The following is a 25,314-nucleotide window of genomic DNA, read 5'->3' as shown; positions in this document are numbered from 1 at the left end:
AGGCGATCACACAACAGGTCACTACAACTGGGTCAGATATGTGGAGAGATCAGGGTCCCTTACATGTGGCCCTGAGTGAACTATATATGGCTCCTAAAGCCAAAGATCTGGCAAATAGGCAACAGATGGGGTTAGAAAAGGCCCAATCTGACCTGGTCTCTTCTGAGCAGAGGCTGCACAGAAGCCAGGAGTCAGAAAACGAGAGTAGACAATACATCATAAAAATGAGGGAGGATATTTATATCCTGCAACAGGAAAAGGCTGACCAGGATACCAGAATCCTGGCTTTGCAGAAGGAATACCAAGACAGTTTGGACTCCTTACTGCAGTGCCAGAAAAAGCTGGAGCAACAGATCAATTTCAACAGGGCATGCACAGAGCAGGTATCCACCCTGCAAATCCAACTAGACAGAGAGAAAGAGGAAAGCAATACCTTGATTTTGAAAGACCTGGATACCCAGGCAGAGTTTGATGAAGAACGCCAGAAAGCTGGTGCCTTTCAAAGGCAGAGGGACGACCTGGCGTCACAAATGCAGGCACTTGGTCAGGAAAGCGATACCTTAGGCCAGGAAGTCTGCCATTTAAAAAGAAAAATTGAAGAAAATCACTTGGCCCTCCAGGGGCTGGGTGACCTCCAAAAAGAGCATCAGGGCTTGCTAGGTCACACCAGGAGGGTGGAGGAGGCTCTGGCAAGAAAGGAGCAGGACAGTAGGGATGGGACACAGGAGGTAACCCTCCTGCAGCAGAGACTGGCCCAGTACTCCAGGATCAATCAGGAGGCACAGAGAGAAAATGAGGCTCTCTGTCAGCACAATGATAGGCTCCAGCAACAGGTAGCCATGCAGGTGAGACTGATAGAGTCTAGTAAGGCCTTAACTGAGGAACTGAAAGCGCAGGCTTTTGCATTGCAACAGGGAGCAGGGGCTGATAGATATGAGGTTCGCTGGGAAAGGGAAACGCCTGAGCATAACCTCAGGAGCCCTAGAACCAGAGGCCTTCATCTCTCCCAGTCCCTGGACTCTGCCACCCCCATGTCCCATGGCGCACATGAGCACAGTGCCATAGGGATGGCAGATTACTATCCAGCCAAAAGGATGGGGCTCATAGGCCAGTACCACCCAGGAATGGATGGGCAGGCATCCGGTTATGGGCACCTAAGTACAATGCAATTTAGTGGGGAACCCCAGGAAATTAGGGCCCCTGAGGGCATCCTAAAAACCTCTGCCCAGTTAGGTCATTGGGGGGGTACCCATCAAATCCTGGTAGCAAAGAGGGATCTGAAGACTCCTCTGAGCGTCACAGGAGACAGGAGACCAGGTCCCCACATTCTGCCAGCTATTCCCAGGCTCGCAGAATCCGGGAAAACCTGGAAGATCAGACGGGCACCTCTGGGAGCAGTGCTTCTGAATCAGAGGATGAATGGACCAGGGTTACCCGAACCAAAAAGGCCAATAAGGTGAAAAGGGCCTTGCTTAAGGACCCCTTAAAACAGATTAAGGCAATCAGGAGTGTCATTACGCCTTATCATAAGAATGCCAAGTATTCTGTTTGGGAACACTTGGAGCTCTATGAGCAAATGATGGAGACTTTCCATTTGAAGGACAGCAGTAGCTGCATCCAGTATGCCAAATGGACATTCTGCCCTGAATACTCCAGTTTCTTTGCGGGGCTGGAGGACCAAAACCATTCAAGATGGTCCACATATAGGGCGGCCATCCTGAAACATTTTTCTGTACATAGAAATCCCCAAGAGGCTCGCAAGGCAGCCTACAATTTGCAATGTGGGGAGGATCAGGCCCCACAAGAATTTGTGCAAGAATTGAAGCGTGCCTTTGCGCAGACCACCAGAAGGGTGCGCACGGACAGCAGAGAATTCATCAACACATTTTTCCATGCTCTTCCCAAGTACATAATGACCCAGCTCGTGAGGGATTTTCACGAGAAAAGATCTTTAGACTGGGTCATTGAGCAAGCCACCCGGATCTATGAGGTGCAGAAGCCCATAGAAAATAAAAGTAATGCACAGAAAAACCCCAAAACCAACAGCACCCCTGCTGCTGCCAAGGTGGCAGGGGTAAAGGTTGCCCCGTTTTAGATTTGGAGATGGGGGGGCCCTAAAAACCTGCCTGCGCCAAATAATTCACAGCCCAGAAGGCCCTCGGGCCAGTCACAGACAGGGAGTCGAGGAGGTAGTCCCACAAATGGTGTCCCTCGCTCCCCTGATTATGTAAGTCCCCGCTACAAGGGAAACCGACAAATCCTGGGTTTTGTGTGGACTCCTCCAGCCCAGCCAAGCGCCTAACCCGGGGAACCTCCCTCCTAACTTCCCCCAGGAGGGTAGAAATTCACCAAATCCTGGCCAGAACTTTTTCCCCAGTTATCCACCCAATTTCCAACCCCAAAATCATCCATCCTTCTTTCCCCAATTCCCTGAGCCCAGACAACCTAATCCGGAGGGGGGGGGTCAAGGGTGGAGGGGGACCCAAATCTTCCCAACCCAGGGTATTACCAGAGAAGGGATAGCTACCCTTCCTGGGATCAGCCCAGGGGAGAAAATAGAGCCCTGTATCAGCCTGAGCGGGATTCCCAGTTAGAGCGCCAGGTTCAGAACATGGCACAGGATTTGGGCCGCATGCAGAGGGCCCAACAGAACCCTCAGATGGGCATGCCGGCACAGAATGCCCCAAACTCTGGGCCTGGTGCTCCAGAACAATGACGGGGGCAGCACCCCGATAACCCACCAGTTCCCACGGAGGAGGCAAAAGGGGAAGGGGGGTGTAAAGCCTTGGCGGAAGCTTCCTTCCCAACTTGTAAACAGCCCCTGGAAAACCAGGAACCGGAAACAAAATCTCCTACCCCTGAAAGTCTGCCACCCAAGAAGCAGAGAGGAGGTAGGAGAAACAAAGGACCCAAACAGACCCACTTTGTGGAGGAGGTACAGGTCTTCCAATTTGAGGGAGAGGGATCCTCAGAGGATCCTTGGAAAAGTATCTTCTCTTTCAGAGATGGGGGAACTCCTCCCAAGGAAAAATGGGTCCCAAGGGATTTCAACCCAGACTGGGTAGATGTGGGGATTGAGCTGTCACCGCCCATCATTCTATCCCAGAACCAACAAAACCAAAAACCCCTGCTTCAAACCCATCCTGGTGACTGCCTCCCAAAAGGCAGGGGCGGCCCAGAACCGGAACCAGGAGAACCTAAAACCGAATCAACAGACTGGCTAGATGTGGGGATTGAGCTGTCGCCGCCCATCATTCTATCCCAGAACCAACAATACCAAAATCCCATGGGTCAAACCCATCCTGATGACTGCCTCCAAAAAGGGGGCTGGCCCAGAACCTGAAACAATTTCCAGTTGCCAGCTTTTTCTTTCAGATTCCCCAGGCTCTCCACAGAATCCTGCCCAAATCTCTTCGCTAGCAATGTCCAAAACCAGAAAATTAGCCCACCAGTTGTCCAAAAAATGTGCATTATCTGTGCCCCCTTGAGGAGAAGGAGGGAAGATACTATGCCCCGGTACAAGTACAGGGGCAGGGTACAATTTTGGCACTGGTGGACACTGGATCCCAAACTACCCTTCTGTCCAAAAGGGCCTTTGATGAACTAAATGCAGGAAGGGGGAGAATTACCGTATTCCTTTCACCTCTCTTCCTGGACAACTGCAGAACTTTGACGGGAAGGAAATTCCTGTCGAGGGGACTGCAGATTTGGACATCAAAATTGGGCAACACAAGGTGAAACACCCAGTCATAGTAGTGACTCCAGAGGGCCCCCTTGTTTACTAGGGAATGACCTCCTGAGAAGGTTGTCACCCCTAATAGATTGCGTGAACAAGGTCCTCTGGACCCAGACTAGCCGACCAATAAAATTAAAGCAGAGTGTCAACCATGTTAGTTTAAATGGCACCTGCCACATGGTTGAACAAAAATCTGACCAAGTCGAATTTCACTTCCAGAACAACCAGATTCCAGATGTGACAGTAATAGCAGTAGGACAACAGACTGGTGATGGGGGGTCCTCTCTATTTCTGAAAATCAACCTTCCTTCCAGTTTAAGGTGGTATTCCACACTGGAAGGAAACACTCTGAAATTCTTTACTAATCCACAATCAGACACTCCCACTCCTATAGTCCAGAAAGATATGAAATCAGCTCAGAGCCCGGCTGATATTCAGCAAATTGGAGATCAGTTGTTCATCCCTGTTCAGTTAAATGATGGGAAGGACTCTGTTCTCGCTCGAGTGTGTGTCATCAACGGTAAGAGCTTCATCAGCGAAGCCATGTTCCGTCAACTCCCCAAAGATCCAGCCATTCCCACATTCAAACCGATAGACAAATGGGAAATGGATCTGGAAACACCCAATTCGAAACATCTCCTGCCAAGCAGGTGTATGCTCAAAATCTCCATTGGCAACAAGAGCATAGTCCATAATTGATGGGTCGTGCGAGACGTCACTGCCGCCTTTTACTTAGGCAGTGACATTCTCAATCGCTTTGCCATTAGTTTGGACCTAATCAACTTCAAAGCTTGGTCCCAATTAGCGGATAATCCCATGGGCTTTGATGATCAAGAAAAAGAATTTAGGTCAGCTCCATTGCTACCTTATGCAGTTGAAATTCAGATTAAAGAGGAAGTCACCATCCCAGAAAGGACCTGACAATTCTCCCTGGAAGTGAAAGTTAAAAGAGGTCAAAAATTGAAAAACCCTGATGCTTATATTCACCTAAATGCTTCTCTCCAATAGCAAGGGTTAGGGGTAAACCCAACACCATTAGTCAACATAGAACATGACACCATTCCAAAAGAGGTGGATAACAGCGACTTACAGAGTATTACTCTAGCCGCAGGCACCATTATTGGAATGGGGGTTGATGACCGACATTTCTCGATTGATTTAGGAAATGAACTGTTAGGACCAATCCCCAAGGACTGTTTTGACAGTGACAGTGATGACAATACAACACCAGACAGGATTTTCACCTGGCATAGGGGGAACTTCCTGGTGTACACTTCTTGCCCTTATGGTAAGGAAGATGTGACTTGTGACTTCAGGAGGGATGAGGTGATTTTCCAGGTCCATGAGGGCTGTCTTTCCCACCTGAAGCCTCCAGTCCAAATCAGCACTCTGACCAGGGACTTCTCCACCCAGCTGGAGGAGGCCGCTGAGATAGCTAAACCAGAAGTCTTTCCAGGCTTCAGGCAGATGGTGGAAGAGAGAGTCAACCTATCTGATGCCTGCGTGAATCTGGAACAGAAGCAAAAGTTGAAACAAGTTTTCTTGGATTTCCAAGATCTCTTTGCGGTAGACTCATATGACTGTGGTCGCACCGACATCCACACAACAATTCCCACGGACCCTGGAATGACTCCAGTGTTTGTGAAGCAATATCGCTTGCCTCTCGCATCCATGGAGTCCCTTACTGAAATAATTAAGAACTTTGAGTCCCGGGGAATAATCCGTCCAGTACACAGCACCTTCAATAATCTGGTGCTGGGAATATTGAAGCCAAACGGCCAGTGGAGACTCTGTGCCGACCTTAGGGAGCTCAACAAACGGGTCCATACTTCCCGATGGCCTCTGCCCTACATTGACCAAGGGCTGGCCCAGATTCAGGGGTCACAGGTATTCACAGCAATAGACCTCACCAATGGATACTGGACCGTGCCTGTCAGTAGGGAGGACCAATACAAACTGGCTTTTACCTTTGGGGGCCAGCAGTACACATGGACCCAAACTCCTTTCGGATACCTCAACTCCGGCAATTTATTCAACATTTTCCTACACAAGGCCATGCCTGACGTGGGTGTGAGGGGTAACCTGGCTTATATAGATGATGTCCTCATCAAAAGATCATCTGTGGAGGAACACATAGCGGAGATCCGTTATGTTCTGACACAGTTGAGGGCCGCCGGAGCAAAACTTTCCTTTCAGAAAGCACAGTGGTGTAGAACCCGTGTTAATTTCTTAGAGCATGAGATTACTCCTCAGGGTCTCTGTCCCCAGGAAAAGAAAGTGGAAGCACTTCAGAAACTGAAAGACCCCACCACTCTGCGGTAACTAAGGAGCCTCCTTGGACTGACTAATTACAGCAGAAAGTTCATTGAGGGCTACGCAGAGATCACCAGACCCCTGATTCATCTCTTGAAGGGGGGGGTCAAGTGGGAATGGGGTCCAGAACAATCCAAGGCAGTAAGACAACTCAAGAGGAGCCTCTCACAAGTGCCTTGCCTAGCTTACCCTGTCAGAAACAAGGAGTTCTTCCTGGAGACAGGGTTCTCTAATACGTGCTTGACGGCAGTATTATACCAAAAGCATGACAAGGTCAATAAAGTAATCTCCTATGCGAGCAAAACTTTATCCTCTGTGGAGGAGAAATTCAACTATTGTGAGAAGGCACTCCTGGCAACTGTGTGGGCATTGAAGAATTACCGCCCGTTTATCCAGGGGGAACACATCATTGTCGAGACTCCACACCAGCCTCTACAATATCTCCAAAGTGACAGAATCCGGGCCAGAAATGTGAGTAATTCCCGAATTACTTCCTGGATTCTGTCAATGCAAGGCTTTCCTGTAGAGGTCAGATATGGCCAAAACAAGAAGAGTCCCCTCGTGCAAGGTCTGGCTGACTTGCATGATTGTGCCAGAGAAAACTGTCTCGAGGACGAAAGTCTAAAAATCACGGACAACATGGAGGCATACCTTAATTCCCCACACAAAGTCTTTGAAGAAGACAAGTGTGAGGGAATGCCCACTGTCTATGTGGATGGATGCTCTTACAATGTTGACAACAACGGGGAAAAAGAACTCGTGGCCGGCGTAGGGAACTCATGGGTGAATGAGTTTCCAGAACCCTCCGCTGGATACAAAATCGGTCTCCGAAGTAGTCAGGTAGCAGAGTTGATGGCTTTGCTTCAGGCCATCCTCACTGCTGTCCAACATCAACTCCGCGAACTGGTCATAATCACAGAATCGGATTATGTACGGAACGGGTTTGTGGAGCACCTGGTTAATTGGAAAACCAGAGGCATGTTATGTGCTAATAACAAACCCTTGAAACATGGGAAGTTAATCCAAAACATTGATGATCTGGTCACCTCGAATGGGATGACCATCTACTGGAAAAAGATCAAGGGTCATTCCAAAGTAGAGGGACCAGACAAAACTGGAAATGACTTAGCTGATCAGCTGGCCAAAACCAGTGCCATCCAAGGGGATCTAATAGAAATAGAGTCCCTGTTTGGGGGAAATCCAGGTCACTGCTATCACTAGATCCCAGACAAATGCTCACAATGATCTTTCAACTGCACAATGGAGTAAGGAGACCCCTGATGCTGATTTGATTACAGCTCAGAAGGGGGACCCAATAATTGGTAAGTTTTACCAACACATTGAGGACCCTGAGAACTTTCCCCTGACGGATACCGATTACATTGGGAAAGAGGACCTAAGAGTGTTGATGAAATGTCCAAAAAGGTTCCGAATCCAAGACGGTTTGTTGGTAAGAAAATCCCAAGCTGGCCATGATCAGTGGGTGGTTCCTACCTCATTCCGAAGCCTGATGTTAAGTCACGCCCATGATGCAGCCACCGCCGGTTATAGGGGGTTTCACACGACACTTGAGATCTTAAGAGAGGTTGCATACTGGCCACACATGGGGCAGGACCTTGACCAATACTTGAAGGGGTGTCTGGTGTGTGCACAATTTCAGCCAACATCCCTCACATACCAGGCGCCTCTCCAAAAGAGGGGGATGACACTGCCATGGTCAGATTTGCAAATCGGCTTCGTAGGCCCTGTAATTCGCTCGTCTAGAGGAAACAAGTACATGTTGACCGTCACATGCTTGTTAGCCAAGTGGGTGGAATTTCTCCCGGCCCCAAACTGCAAGGAAGAAACAGCAGCTGCCCTGATGATTAACCACATCTTTTCCCGTTTTGGTCTACCTCAAAGGATTGAGTCAGGCAGAGGTAGCCACTTCACCAGTGAAGTAATGACAAAGATGTGGGAGATACTTGAGGTTAAAAGGAAGCTACACATTGCTTACAGGCCAGCTTCTTCTGGAGCAGTAGAGAGATACAACCGAACCATTGTGAGCATCTTAAAAAAGTTTGTGGTAGATTCTGGGCCAAGTTGGGATATCCGATTACCTCTGGTCCTAATGCCCGTCAGATCTACCCCTTCATCTGCAACTAAAATGTCACCATTTCAGTTGATGACCGGACGCAAGATGGTGCTCCCCCAGCATTTGCTCTACAGGACCCAAGAGCAGCCTTTGATAAATGCCTCCACAACTCATGAGTATGTGGAGAATTTAAGGAAACAACTTCTACATGCTTTTGCCTATGCTCAGCGGAATCTAGAAAGATCAGCTGATAGCATGAAAACCCACGACAACCTGAAGAACACCAGGAAGGAATATACTGTGGGAGACCGGGTCTATCTATACAATTTCCAAAGAAACCAGGCCAAACAGCGAACATTTTTGCCTACGTGGAAGGGACCGTTTGAAATTATAGACAAAATTTCCCCTGTAGCCTATAAGATCCGCATCCCCAAAGGTAGTCTGGCGGAAGGGGAAGACAAGTGGGTCCATATTAATCAGCTAAAGTGTTGCCATCCCAGGCACACTCTGCAACAACTGGAGGAGTCCTCTGCAATACCAGAGGGGACCGCTCCAGATTAATTCAGTTCCAACCCTAAAATATCCCACATATAGTCGCTAAAATATGATGATTCTGGAAAAAAAAATCTTCATGTTATATCTTGTTTTAAAATAAGACTGCAAAATGTATCCTGGTGTATAAAATGTATATGACGCCCCACTATATCAATAGTGGTGGAAAAATGTCTATGAATAGGTATTGCCGCTTTTGCTTTATCATCCTAGGAGAGATGAAACCACAGAGACTGACCAAGGAGAACGACCCGGAGACCGGGAGCAAAGATCCGAGGGGCCCGGGGTACCGCCCAATATTCCCATCAGGACCAGCAAGGAGAACTGATTGATCGACTGGAGGGAGGAAAAGATGCTGAACTGTGTAATCTACGGAATTGGAAGAAGATGAGGCGAACATCCCAGATCTTGCGAGTTCCATCAGTGAAAGAGCAGAATGGCCATCGCAAGAGGGGGGGCTTGTGGGATGTTTTTACCCATGCATCAAAGCCCTACCATAAAACTGTGCATTACCGGCATTGAAAACATCATGATGGCCAGAACTCCCCAGAGAGTGCACAGGGAAAACATGAAGAATAGGTTGCCATCCATTTTTGCCTATGTTGTGAGCACAGGAGGGCACTGCCTAAAACCACCATTGGGCTACACACACAGTAGCCTGAAACCATTGGGAATGGCAATGCTGATTGCCAAAAGCAACCCAGAACTGTGGGGAATTCATTTTCTTAATGTAAAAAATGGATGCAATACTGGTGCTCACCACTATCAGAAAGCCGGCGTTTTAAAACCACGAGACTTTTGTGTAAAACTGAACAAATGAACCCAAACCAGGCCAAGGAAAGACTTGCTAAGAGGTGGATACAATGTAAAACTATATTCTGAAACGACTTGAAGGAAGTAATTATTTAATGTATATATAAAAAATAGCTGGGGATGTCAGCAGCTTAAGTGAATTTGGGTTTAAAGCCACTAAAATCGAAATGTTTAGAATAAATTGAGTGACCTACTTGTGAGTGTCACATAGGTTGCAACTGTTAAATGTCATAGTTTTGAACTTAGAATCAGCATTCTAGCTGCATGTGCAAAAATTGTCAGTTTGATTTGAATGTAGAAAACAGGGAACTAAAGTGACATTTAGCTGAATTCTGCCTGACAACTACCCCCGACAGGAGTTGAACTGGCTCAACAACTCTTCCCAGGCCTGGCTGCATTCTGCTGCCCCTGCCAAAAGGAGATGACATCTCTCTGATTGGATTAGGGGAGGAGCACCTGGGGACTACAGGAAACTAAACAAAGCACTGTCACTGGCTCAGGCAAATGTTATATTGAGGGGGTCGTAAAATGGCTTCCTCTTGGGAGAAACTGGGAGGGGCAGTGCCTGTGAGAGCAAGCTGAGCTTGGGGGAAGTGGATAAACCAGAAATTCCACCATGTGCTTTGGAAAACAGCACCCCTTTGGGGCCAGAGCATGATTTTAAAAAGATGGATAATTCACAGTGCGGACTTGCCAAAATTATATAAATAACATCATCATTCTTTGTGATTTATCTGTGCACATTTTAAGAGGTGTTAGGACCCTATGAGATGTTCTTGGGGATAGTAGCGGAAAAAAAGGTTGTTACTCCAAATGTATGCATGTTAAAAATCTGACACTTTATCATCTGAAACCAATATCCCTGGTGCACATGTGTGTAAAATCTGGAAAGGTTTAGAGGTCGTTATCTGGATGAAAAGGGGAGAATTCTGTCATAAGTGGACACGACATCATACAAAGACAGGGATCGGATGGTTTGGTGCTACAGAAAATATGTTAATTGGACCTATAATATCAGAAAAATGGTACATAGATAAATATGTATTTGGGTCAGAAATAGATTTGTGTGCAATTTGACAAGGGGAGGATCCTCTGACCATAAAACCTACAGCATCACTCTTTCCCCCAATCAAGGGAGAGAGGAAAGCTTGGCCAATGATAAGTGAGAGGGGCAGGCTTAGCTAGGCCCAGGCACACACCCATTTTCAAAACACATAAAAGGAACATTGAAACCCAGGTAGAGACATTCACTTTCCACTTTCTTGCGGGACGCTTTGCCGGGAGACTTCAGAGTTCACATCCAGAGATCCAGACTTCAACTCCTTCAATCTCCAGAGACCAGAAATTAACTCCAGAATTTGTAGCAGAGAGGCCTGAATCCACAACCTGAATCCTCTTCAGCAGGCCTCAAAACCAACCAAACTATTGAACAGCCGGGCGAGCTGTTTGAATTCTTTGCCAAGAACTTTTGCAAGAACCTGTAGCAGTATCCAGAAAGCAGTGCTGTATCCGGAACCAGAGAGAACCAGAGACCAGATCGCTGTGAAGAACTGCTAGCAGAAGTCCAGCCAATCCTGACCCGATCGGTGACGAAGTGGCATTCCTGTGCAAAATCTAGTGTGAGTAGCCAGCTAGCACTGTGCCAAAACCAATCTCTTAGTTTAAAATAATCTAATCCAAACTATTTTAGCCTATTAGAACTGCCTCCTAAAATCATGTCATTCTGTCATTTTTAAAACTGAAAACTGTCATCGGTCATTCTGAGCTTTAAAATTTCAAATTCGAAAAACTACCTTTACTAAATCTTAAAGCTAAGATTCTAGGCTTTGCAACGAACCTAGAACCGACTTCCTACTCCTTATAGTGCCTCCGTAATTGCGCTCGATGCACGCGACCAAATTTGCCGCAATTTGACATTTTGCTTAATTTCAGCCACGTGTAAAAATATTTTCCTTGCTTTCCTTGCTGAAATTTGTGTGCAACCTGACAATCATTCATAGAGCATTGCTAAAGTGATCCTGAACTGATTCAAAGTATCTATCAACTACCCTGAACCCCCTGTAGGGAATTGAAAGCCTTTTTAGCATATTTTTCACTTAATTGCAACCACATCAAAGTATATTTCCTGTGTTTAAAACTCCTACTTGTTTTCCTCTAAGCTTGCTAGGGGGAAACTGAATTATATTTGATTGCATTCCTGAGAACTGTGTGCTTTCCTTCCATCTCTTTACATTGTATAAAGGGGGGGGGGTGAATTGTCAAAGAAAAGTGATTACATTGGGCCTCATTAGGACCCAGGCGGTAAGGGGTTTACGGCGGCGTAAACAGCGCCGACCCTTACCGCCTGATTCCGAGGTCCCTTAGCGCCATGGAGGATTTAACACCTGCTTTTAGCAGGTGTTAAAATCCATGGCGCTAAGGGACCTTGTTGTTAATTACGCCACCGTAATTTACGGTGGCGTAATTAACGCTTTCGCCACTCCCATTATGCCCTATGGGGCAAAAATGGGAATGGGGAAGGGTAAAAGGGGATTGGGGACTTACCGCCCCGCCAACCTCGGAATGGGGCGGTAAGTCCGCCAACCACCATGGCGTAAACGTAGTTTACGCCATGGTGGTAAAGGTACGACCCAGGCGGTAACTTACCGCCTGGGTCGTAATGAGGCCCATTGTCTTTTGTTGAAGTCATATCAGGTATATTTTCTGTACTGCATTTTCATTCATCATTGCATTGTCCTTGACACCATAAAGGCATTCTCAGCTACTTTATCTTCTCTATATCACTTCTAAGCCATCAAAAAGAGTGTACCACTGTAACATTATCCATTGTTGATCACTATCATCTACACAAGTGTGCTATCAAAGATTAATTTATTATAAAAGTGTGATATATATATATATATATATATATATATATATATATATATATATATATATATATATATATATATATATGTAGTTTAATTTTCAAATAAACCTTTTAATTTGCAAAACAAACCTACTTCGTGGCTCAGTGGGGTCAGGGGGATTCTAAAAGAGTGGTTATATATAAGGGTGGTCATCCAGAGTAAACAAACTGGACATAAAAATATATCAATAAGGGTTTCCCTCAGCATCCCAGACTAGGCATTGTCTTAGCTGTAGTGTTGAATTGAATCCGCTTACAGTCTCCACTTGCCTATTTTGTCACAGAAACCTGGATCTCCCCTCATGACTCTGCTATCATAGTAACTTTCCAAATAACTCTGCTACTTTCTCCTAATATCCTTGACCTGTCAAGAAGGGTTGCCATGTGGGGTCCCTTATGAATAACGTCCTCAACGCTGTCCCACTACCCATGTTTGACATCACCTCCTGCTCTTTTGGATATGCCACTATTCAAATCCTCCCTCCTACTCCTCTCACTGTTCCCGTTCTTTCTTGACCTCTCAAATCCTTCTAACCTGTTCTGAACCTTCTCCTTGAGTAACCTCCCACCGGAATCCCCATTGCTGTACTGGGAGGCATTAACCTTTCCAAGTCTTCAGCAGCCACCCGCATTGCACTTAACTCCCCCCTATCTGACCACTCCCGTTACTCTTTCCATGATCAGCCTTTCCAATATTGTGGGACCTCTCTCTACATTGTCTTTCTCTTTAATTCACTTGCCTCCTCTGACCTCTTTATTGACCCATCTCCCTCTGATCACTCCATTGTTCACTTTAATATCTCTGTCCCTCCAACATTTCTCCACCCCTCTTCAATGACTAAGAGGAAATCAAGGCAGGGCTCTCTTTCCCCTTAACTTTATGGAGTGAGGGCCTCTCTCGGTTCTTCCTCCCCCTATCCATGCCTCTTCAATTGAGTGTGCTTTTTCTGACTTTAACTATGCACTTATGACTCCCTTTGACCAACGCTGTTCCAACTTTCCATCCCGCCCTCAGGTCTGCATCACCTCTGGTACAAATTATGGAATCCTACCCTATTTGTAGCCTACACAAATACCCTTGATGCCCACACCTCTGCACTGGAGTCTTTCAAATCCTCCTATTTCATAGACCTAACACCCTCATTTTGCAATTACCCCCGCAAACTTTCATCCACCCTCCAAGCTTTGTTCACACTGTCCAAGCCAATATGTATTGCCTCCTCTCATTCTGAAAATGTCTTTGCTCATTCTAAGAACACTCCTCTCTCCCTCTACAACCCTCATTATGTCTGCCACCTTTGCCCCACCCCCTCTGCTCTCAACTACTTCTCCCCTACCTCTCCTATTAAATTAGCAGTTAACCTTCACAGTGCTAACCCACCTGGCCCACCTAGCGACACATTTGACCCACAAATGGTCAGATATTTAGTCTCAATCACCTGCCTTTATCTCTCCAAGCTCTTCCACTTATCTATCACCTTTCAACTCCTTCAAATGTTCAACTGACATACCCCTATTGAAGAAACCTTCTGCTGACCCAAATGTCTCAGCAAATGATCAACTGTGTCCCCACCTTCACCATTATTGAACATTTTTGAGCACGTGGCATTCAACTGCCTCAGTACCGTGAGGATAAGGGCCTTGGAGATCTATTTCAATCTGGCTTCCATAGTAAACCCTTCACCAAGACTGCACTCATTCTAGTCTCTATCTTTTCTTTCTCTCTATCTCACCACTCCAAAAGCTCTTCTATACTCATCCTTGTGGATCCCTCTATAACCTTGAACACTGATGAGCACCCCTCTCTCCTCCCCACTTTCCAGAACATTGGGTTTAAAAAATCTGCTCTCACCTGAATCGCCTCCAACCTTTAAGGTTGATTCTGTAAAATGTCTTGGAACGCCAAAACCTCTGAACCCATCCCTCTCCCTGTTGGTGTCACCAAGGATCAGCCCTTGGACCACTGCTCTTCACCCTCCATATCTGTGCCGTAGGAAGACTTACCTCAAACTTCATCTTTCACTATCACCTCTTGACCGATGATGACACTCAAATATGTTTTTCTATACCTCCTTCATCGCAGCCATCACAGAACAGATTTCCAAATGTCTCACTGCAATTCGTCATTGGATGGCTCTCTGCTCTCTCATCCTGAACTCTTCAAAAATGGAAATCATCTTTCCCCTGGCTTCCAATGAAATCCCTTCCCTCTCCACCCCGGTCTCCTACTCATCTGGTCTTCTTGCTCCCTCAACTAAGGCTTACATCCTTGGGTGTCCTCTTTGATATCTACCTCGGTCTGCAACAATTCATCACTGCCACTGCCTCTGGTGCTCGTATTAACCTCCTCAACATTTGGAAGATGCATTCATTTTTTAAAACCACTCTAATCTCCACCTTCATGCTCAGAAAACCTAACTACTGATCATGGCCTTCCTCTCTACATCTTCCTCACTCTAGACAAAGTCCTCAACTTTGTACCTGCACTCTCTCTCAAGCGCATTGGCGTATAGCACTATGTAAACCAATAAAATACAAAGCAAAATACAAATACTCTGCAAAACCTACCCAGATCATCACCCCACTCTTACCCCCCAACAACATATTGGTTGGCTCTGCAGGCAATGGCTCTCCCTTTTCATGTCCTGTCTCCTAGTCTACAAACCTACCAATGGTCTTGCTCCTCCATATCTGTTCGAATGTATCTCTCTTTGTTACTCACCATATCGTCGTCTGCGCTCCTGCTACGGATGGCTCAAGCAGTTGGAGTCTAGACAGGCCAGCCTTGATATATTTTGTGAGGAAGTTGGGTCCATATCAAAAGGAACTTTTAGCACCGAGACAAAAAAAACAGCTCCTGACATGTTTCATTTGGAGGCTGGGTCCTTTTGCTGCTGCGGCGGACACCTTTTTTCTGGAGTGGTGCCCAGGGGCTCACTAGGCCTTTTTCCCTTTCATGATGAGTGTCAGAACTCTTCTGTCAGCGCAGATGTAGGAAGAAGATGTTGTTGTGCTTGCAACACGTTGGGCCACTGAGACTTGTTTTTCTGGGGCACTGGACCCGGCTTAGTATGTCCCAGCCATTTTTTTAGTGTTCAATGATCTGCTCCGAGAGGAGAGGGGTCCTGGGACTCCCTGGGACGCATGGCATGGCATCATTTGGGGGCAGATAGACCACAAAGGGTGTGTAATCGACAGCTATGGAATTCATCTCCTGGTCCAGAGCTCCTAGCAAGAGGCGGGATGACTTGTCTGCTTGTGGTGTGTGAGTTAATTGGAGCCATGCCAGGATCTCCAATCCTGTGCAAGCATAAATTGATGCAAGTGGTAAACCTCTTGGCATTTCTGAGAGGTTTGTTTGCTTATCATATTATCAATTTATACCAATCTACTATGTCCTCCTTTCATATTCCGGTTGAAGGTATTCCTTCATGAATGTGCTCATCTTCTGGAATGCCATTTTTCAAGGCTATTCAAATGACTTTTCACCCCTGAGACAATGTATTCGGGTTCCGTAGAATAATTCGAAAATAAAAAAATGAATGGACAAAAATCCCATATCCGGAAAAAATAACCAAAGTCACATAATGTCCATCAAGGTGGGCAGCGGTTGCAGGGGTGTCCTCCACTCCACTTGATTGACATTATGGGACCGCAGTGGTTGCAGGGGTATCCCCCGCGTCCATAAAAAGGAAAGTGGGGGACAAAGAACATTTTTTTAAAAAAAGGACCCTGTGTTGGAAGTTCTGCCTCTCAATTGGGAGGCGGAACTCACGACACAGGGTGAGCGCTACGGAGGCATAAGGTAAGTTGGGCGCAGGAGGTAAGTATTAGGGTTAGTGTGGTGGAGGGAAGGGGGATAGTGGGAGAGGGTGATGATCATGATAACTGCGTTGTCGGATTAGAAATTATCGGCATCGAAATAATCACGGATATCTGAGGTATTCCTGTCTATGGAATGTTAACACGGTGTTATCTTTGTTTTGGGTGCAGCGAGATAACGAGCATCTCCCCATACACGGATTAGCTGCAACATTGGCCAGTTTGCTTTGGTGGGTTTAATTTGGGAGGGTGAGTGATGTGCGGTCTCTAGACAGGCCAATATTTCACTAATAGAAAGGTGTGCTTTTGCATTTCTCAGCATACTAAGACTGGGTCTAGACTTTCCCAGGCAGGCCAATTAGCCCATTTAGCTAGGCAATGGTATACAGGGCCTTTCAGGCTGGGGCTAGGATGGAATTCGTTCTCAGGCAGGCCAACTAGTCCAGAGCACAGGTGTTCTATACCTTTTATTGCAAACCTGTGATGCTTGCTACTCATCTGGTGTTGGCATGGCGTTGAACTTGCAGAATAATATAAGCCTCTGTGCCATGCCAGCAATATTGCAGTGAACATCTTTCTTTTTTGCCCGAGGGCAATTTTTGCCTTGGTGCTTATACCCTGCCAAACAGCACTTGTCATGGTGTAATAGTTTTGTAACATGTCCTAATGTTTTCAAAAATAGGGCAAATGTTGCCCTAGCGCGAATACCATGCAACTTTGCACTTGCACCTGTGCAAAGTTTCTGTAAACTACTCCCAGGTGAGCAATGATTCAACACTTCTTAAAGACTCCGCAGCTGATTTGACAATCTGCAAAAATGCATGACCATATATTTATTACACGTGGACAACTGTCCTAGAACTGTATGCGGACTTAGAAACTGTAGAAATGCATTAAAATTATTTTTTGATGTTCCTATCTATCTAATCATAATTACATTGCTTCTAATCCGTTATTCCATCATTTGAAGATACATGTTGAATAGATATGTTATACAGATAGCTAAACAATGAAAATACTTGGTCTTAATGCATGTTGAAAATAAATTTAAGTCACCAATAGCCACCACTCTTTGTAAAAAAGTATGTGTTCCAAACTCGTATGACATGTTCAAACGTCTAACCTCCAGTGGTCAAGTCCTAAAAATTAAAGTTGGCAGGACTCATCAACAAATGCAATGGGGTGTGATGTTTCCAGAAATTAGCATATCAACGGTGAAATATGCACATTTCATTAAATTGACTTTGCATAACCACCCAAATTGCACAGGACGAACGGCACTTGCCTTTCATAAAATCCACACACACACAAAACCAAGAGAGGATGTTTTCTTCTAATAGTGTTTTTGAAAATGTTAAAAGGTGTGCATGTTTTAAACTCCAGGAACCAATACAAATGTTTTACCTGGGACTTGCAGTACAACATGGGACATTTTACCTTTAGTTGTTTGTCATTTTTCATCAGGTTATGTATTACAGTGGTGAAGTGTCCGGCCTGCAAACCAATGACTGTGGTTTGACCCCCCTGCTTGGCTTTAATGCATAAATTCAAAGAGGACCTTCAATGTTTCTCTTTTAGCTTAGGGGGACTGAGTCCACCCTCTAAATAAAGTGGGTGGACAAAACTACCCCCCGGCACCCCCACCGTGTGTACCCTCGAATTGAGCCCTGCTCATCTCTCATTATTGCCCCCCATAACAGCCTGTTGTAATAAATTCGTTTATCTGAAAACGAATCCTTCTAAAACATTGAACTCAGCTATGCAGATATGCACTACTTTACCCAGCTGTTTCTATGATTCTGCTATGAGCACAATAACTGTGAAACCAAGAGTTGTTGATATGATGGACTGATAGACAAATAAATAAATGCTGTCCTATCTCCCATCAGCATGGCTGATCCCCACTGCCCCCTCAAGGCACCTGCTTCTGGATCATGCAAACAGTGATCAGTGTGCAAATTAGATTGCTGCCTTAAATTGCATTAAATTGCATGAATGTACTTTTTACTGCAGTGGTGCCAAATTGCTCAGGACAATAGTAAAGACAGGTTTTAAGAAATATTTGCTGAGTAAATAGTTCAAAATCAGGATAATTTCCGATAGAGGGCTAAGCAAATGTACTCAAACTCCCATAACTTCAATGAATGTAATGTATGCTATGCTATGATAAGGTATGTATAACGCGCCTGTACACAATTGTTTCTAGGCGCAATGTAGAAATCTGAATGGAAATACTTGGAAGATAAATCGGGAGGCGAGCTAAGTTTCCCTTGCACTAAGTATCAGAATGGCGCAGCAGATGGTGTAGTGCTAGGTAAGTGCACCAGTATTTTCACCAGTATGCCATAGATGATGAATGCGACGTTCCTCAAAAGGCACGAGGGCATTGCAAGGAACAAGTGAATGGGGCGTTATGGTCAAGATGCGGGAACTGGCAGCAGGCCACACGCAGTTTGGAATTGTGAGCAACACAGCTGCAATATATGCACAATTAGAACACAACTGAATTGTGCAACCACTGCAAGTCAATTGAACAATCAAGCGGTAAGAGGACAGACCTTAATTAAAACATCATTCGAGAAGCCTGCAGAACTTGAGCAATTAGAAGCTCAAATTCAGACCGTAATACCGGCATTGAAGAAGAGTGAATGTTCATAAGCCCAGGGTGCCCAGAACGAGGTCCATACGGCAGGAATATGCACTCTAGAAAACATCCAAGGAAGGCATATCCAGCCCACGTTGTGATGAGAAGGCTCCTGAATTCCCAGTGCGGTCACTATGGGAAAGTCCTGAGCAAAAATTGCCACCAGCACAATTTAGCAGCGGATGCACGAACGGCGTTGAAATTCCTCTTCAAATAAAATGTCTGCTCACGGTTAAGCCATTTACATATTTATTTGACAGATTCCCTGACAACTCGATGTCTTAAACTCATTTCTGTCCAACACGTATATTAACAATAAACACATTCTTTTACAAAACGATGTCAGTAGTTAACGTGCAATAAAAGAATAACACCCTGTTTCCAATTCTTCCCATTTTAAGACTATTGAATTAAAGCATGCTCAGGAAATGAAAACATCTCTCTTTCACAGTTCTATGTGGTTATATTTTTCCACAACTAATCAGTCTTCTCAACATATTCTCGGACCTGTATAATTATATAAACAAACTCTAGCCTGGAATATGTGGGGAAAGTGCTGGATAGTGGGAAAATTATAGTTTCCCAAGCAATGTTTTTTTCCCCCTGCGGATGAAATGATTGAATTCCCTCGTCAATAACAATGTGGTCACCAAAAAAGGGGGGCATTCACTAGAAACCTCCTTCGTTAGGCATCTTCCACCTAACATTATTAGCATTAACATTAACACCAGTATTACATTACACTCTTCATAGTATTGCACTAATCCACTCTGCTGTGCTGAGCTCATCACATCTCCTCAGTGATGCACCTAGCCTATTGGATTGCCTGTAGTTGTACCAAGCTTACTGTGTTGTGCACAGTACCTCATTGCAGACCCAGTTCTCTATTTTAGGCCTGTTGTTCCCTCCCTATGGCCACTCTACGGAGAGTAACCTTCACTATGGCCACCCTCTTGCCTCTGTTTCATACTGTAGCACCAACAAAGTTACGACCGGCCTCTCAGCCCTACCCACCGTTAGCTTGCTTGAACCCCTCTCCAACTATCAGGGCCAATTGTCCCATTACACCTGCTGAATGGATTCACCTTTTCGTCTCCCCACCTATGCAACTGATCCCCTGTCCACTCGGACTGAGGAATGCAAGACTAGGTTCTCACTTCCCCTGTAAGAAGTTGACAAGTAGACCACCGGTCCCGCCCAATGCCAATAGGACTGCATCCACCAATTCAATCAAAAATGCTTGCTCACTGACACTCGCTCATTCATTACCCGGAACGCTAGACATAGACACATTTACCATCAAAGGAGCGCTTATCAACGCACATTCCTTGGTAGCCCATGCCCTGGACATTGCCGACCTCATTACCTCCAACCAACTAGGCTTCCTGGCCATAACATAAACTTGGCTATGCCCTGCGGCAGGACCTACATTATCCCTAGCTCTACCAGAAAACTATACAATTATCCGAGCAGAGACTCTGGCAAAGGTGGCGGAGTGGCCTTCATAACCAAATCACATCTGGGCCTCAGAGAATTCCATAATGTGCACCTACTGTCAGCTGAACTTCTCTCGGTTAAACTCCTTCTCTCAGCCACCCATACCCTTTTACTTCATCATATTTACCGACCCCCTGGCATTATCTCCACCTTTGAGGAAGACATTACTTACCTCTTGATCCAAAACACCAAACCGGGCTCACAAATCATACTGCTGAGAGATCTCAACCTAGATCTTCATGACCCTAATGACACTAACGCCACCATCCTAGATAATTGCATCACACAACTTGGCTTCAAACAACGTATTAATGAACCGACTCACATCAAAGGCAGAACCCTGGATTGGTTGGTAGACCTAAATTGCATTACCACACTCCTTATTAATGTGATGTGTGCCTGGTCTGACCACCAATGCATCACCGTCACTATACAGAAGGGCACCTACATTAATACCAGCACTACCATCGCCCCTCAAACCTTGTCTAGAAATAATCGTAACATGACACTTGACAACCTATTACCCTTGCTGCAGCCCATCACTGATTTACCATATAACTCAGACGAGGACCCATTCTCTCTGGTTGACTTGTACAACAGTACTGTACATCAGCCTTAAACAAAATTGCCCCTCTCAAACAAAGAAAGGCTAAACCGGTAACCCACTTAAATAAATGGTTCACAGATGAACTAAAATCACTCCGTAATGCTAAAAGAACCTCAGAAGCCACCTGGAGAAAAACTCCCTCTCTCCCTAACAAGGAAAAATGCACTACTGCCGCTGCTAGCTATAAAACAGCTATACTCAATACCAAAAGAGAGATCTAGAACGTCAGAATTCAGAATGCAAAATCAGGCACAAAAGAGCTTTTTCGCTATACTCAGGGAATTGGAGTCTCCTGCAATGCCCACATAAGTTTGCTTTAAGGACGAGACCTGGTGTGCCAATATCCAGAAGGCATTATCAGACAAAATAACCCTACCACAAACAAAAATGGAGACTAAAAAGAACAGCCTAGCTCCGAGTGCCCACTGAAGGTGAGCATCCCTAACAAGGCATTTAAAACTCCACAATGAGAGTCAATAATGCACACACCCCAGCAGGGAATGAGACCAAGACCAAGTGCGGGTGAAGTTAAAAGTTTTATCTAAACCAATATAGGGCAAGCAGAGAACTCTGCAAACTCCGGGAGCGCTCTACCCAACATCAGAAAACATCTACATTTTGTTCCAAAACCACGTCATCTATGACGTGGGGGCTAGGGATTACATGAATCGATGGGATTGGGCAATGAAGACGGGTACATATAGATGTATATGCGCAGAGAATCTGGATTGGCGAGGCTCCTTGTCGGGTCATGATGATACGATCAGGTCAGCGGGACTTGTCAGGGTGGAGCTCTGGTCAGCCAATGATGAATTGATACATCTTGGACTAAGCTAACATTTGCCTTGTGGCCACACATACCCATTCATTAGTCATTATAGTTTATGCTGCCCTGTAAAAAATATGGGTTGTTAATCTAACATCACACAAGAAATAGCACATAACTCTAAGTGCTCTCAATTCACCATTATAAAGACGTTATTCTAAAGGGGCAGCTTTATGAGTCCAGGTGCCTTATCAGGGGGCACGTGTCAGGACACCTTTATCCTTCTGCTTTGTTTAGATTTAGTAGGAGACATCTTTATAGTATGTACAAGAGTGAATAGACTGCCATCGTGGCCCGTTAAGGTTTGGGTGAACTAGAATACCATTCGGTCAGGGGGCACATAGCTGGTACATCAAAAGGCAGTGGGATGTGGGGCCTTGCTGCCCATAACTCTTTTAACCAGAGCATGGGGGGTACACAGTGGTTTTATGATGGCATTGTGTGTCAGGGGGCATGGGTGAGGGCAAATATCTTGTGCGGGTCCATCAGGAAGGCGAGGAGGTGTATCTGTGTTATTCTAACATCAATAAACCAAGGGCCTTCAATTGCTAGCCCAGCCTTGGCGGGAGGAAGGTGGGGGCTGAGTACGCGGCTCTGCAGGGGAAGGGAGAGATGGCCCTGTGGCTTCTCGCGCGTCTGCGTTACAGGGTTGCATGCACATCATTATAAATGAAAAACGGAATTATGCCAATTTAATTGCATATAAATATATATATATATATATATATATATATATATATATATATATATAAATCGATGATCATGCGAGCTTACGAACACTCTGTGTATTACACCTTGTCGTATTTCATGGGTACCATGTTTACAAAATCAATAAAGGTTTTGTTAGCATCACATCATTCACTGGGCAAAGGTTTTACATCTGGTTGCGGGACACATAAGAAAAGCTAGCATTAAGACATGAGGTACAACCAGGTTGGCGTATACATTAGCATAGGCAAGAGTCTGCAACATTCTACTTATAATCAGACTTGTGTAAGTGCTTAAAGGTTAAACAATTACTTCAAATGACATTTAATTAATAAGGGTGGTACTTATTACCTTAAAAGACTCGTACATATTGCAACACTTAATTGTCTACTTATGAACTTGTGTATTTATGGGAAATCGTATTGTACATAGGGATATCACACATTGCTTTTAAATATTGTGCAGCAAAAATAACCCTTGATTAGTAATGGCAAGTTCGAATATACATATATTTGATAACTTCACATGTGGGTGTGCTGAGATGGGTGAGGGTCGTCCCATTTTAATATGAACAATCAACCTTATGGACTTGAGGCTATTTCATCGTCCTTACAGATGGCTTAGTAGCATGGGTAAAGCTGGGTGGCACACAGGCTTAACATACATGTCTGGCACTTCAAACGGGGAACAGGGTTGGGGGTTTATTCACAACATATATTATAGATGCAGGGGTCTGCAAGAAGACAGGACATGTTTTATAGAGGCAGTTTTGTTTTTCCCAGATCCCAGCTTTTGGTCCGGTCATCATCAGGTCATTGATGTACTGCGGAAGGTGAAAGATACAGTGTTTATAATGTAGCTTGTTCGCACTTAGTCTCCCGTGAGAACAGGCCTTCAGCTGAGCCGCCATGGGGAGGAGGGTGAGGGAAGTGCTGGCTCGCTGTGTGCGGTCGGGTGCAGGCCACTGGTGCTACTGAGGCCTAAATTGTTATGTTCAAAATGGAGTCTAGGTGTATCACAAAATGGAGTCTGTATCGCGTTTCAAGGTGAGCTGTGCAGTCCCATGCGTCGGCCGGCAGCCATCCCACATCCCGGGCCCAGGTGCATAGATGGCTGTCGGCGAGTCATAAGCCTCACGTAGGTGAGAAATGTAGCGGGAGGGGTGTCCTAGAGACCTTTCCTCCCATACACTACTCACATAAACCTCTTTATCCTCAAGCTCCCTAGTGCCACCATTTCTACTTCTCCCCAGTCTACACTAAAGAAGTGTAAAACATCATCATGGGGCTCAAACCTTCAAGATGTCGGTGATATTTGCCCAGTGGCAATTATCAAGGAGGGAGCTAAGGAACTAGCTCTGTTCATCACTTCCTTGATTAATTCATCCTTCAAAGGATGCTCAGTCCCTAACAATCTTAAAGAGGCATGGGTCATGCCCCTCCTCAAAAAACCTAATCTAGACCCAAACATACCTACCAACTACAGGACCATGACAACAGTCCCATTACTCCTAAAGATTTTAGATAGCGCAGCCTATCTTCAAATTCAAAAACACTTGGATGAAAACAATCTTCTAGGCCTACGACCGTCCGGTTTCAGACAGAGGCATGGCACAGAAACTGTCCTCCTGGACCTAAAAATCCAAATGGATGAAGCCAAAGACAAGGGCAAACTGGCCATCCTCCTTCTGCTGGACCTCTCAGCAGCGTTTGATCTCGTCGACCATCAGATCCTGACCAAACAACTAACCACTGCTGCATCATTCTCTCCTGAAGCTCCTAGCTGGATCCAATCATTTCTCGCGATCAGAACAACCAGGGTCTTCGCACCCACAGCATCTGCTAAACCAGTACCTATCTATTGTGGAGTCTCGCAGGGGTCGTGTGTCTCACCCACTCTCTACAACATATTTACAAAGCTCCTCTTTGAACATCTTGACAACCTGAGTGTCACCTACACAAATTACGCAGATGACACCTAGGTCCTCATCACGCCCACTGGTTGCTATGACAAAGATTCTAAAATGCTAAATGATATTTACCTTGAAATACAGGCGTGGATGGCTGCGCACGGCCTTTGCCTAAATGACGATAAGATGAAACCTCTGATCAGTGGATCTCAAGCTCGTCTAAACAGACTGGATATTCATTATAAGACCTTCAACATTGATGGGAATATCATCAACATTACCAATGAGGTTAAAACGTTAAGTGTTTACATAGACTCTACTCCTCCTTAAAAAACAAGTCAATACTATAGCCTCTACCACAGCTTACACTAACAAACTGATCAATGCCTGCAAACTTTATCTGTTAATGAATAGCTGCCTTACGTTAGACAGGGCCCTGATTTTATCTAAGTTGGACTACTGTAACACCTTATTCCTAGGCTCTACTGGTCGTATTTGTATTTGTATTTGTTTTATTTGTCAAGCGCAGCCAGGCCCATGGGCAACCGGGCGCATCATCTTACATACAGGTTGCAGAAATGTTACAGTTACATACAGTAGATCATGAGAATAAAGTTTGAGCAAGGCAGGAGACTTTAGTTCTACCCATTACACAAAAGATAATGGAGTAGCAAGTCAATACTGTACTGAGAAAGCAAATAAATAAGTAGGGGATACAATAAGTACAGTAAGGCAGAAGATAAACCTAATGTTCTAAGGAAGTTAGACTGTCATAGTGTCCAAGTCCTGAAGCCAGCGTTTAGTGTTGGGTTTGAATAAATGGAAGGAAGATTCTGATCTGAGAGAAGCAAGGAGTGTGTTCCATAACTTTGATGCCAGTACAGGGAAGCTAGCACCTCCCGAGT

The sequence above is a fragment of the Ambystoma mexicanum genome, chromosome 6p (genome assembly GCF_040938575.1).
Source record: "Ambystoma mexicanum isolate Mex_15411 chromosome 6p, UKY_AmexF1_1, whole genome shotgun sequence".
Classification (NCBI taxonomy): Eukaryota; Metazoa; Chordata; class Amphibia; order Caudata; family Ambystomatidae; genus Ambystoma; species Ambystoma mexicanum.
Note: the sequence above shows the minus strand (reverse complement) of the source record.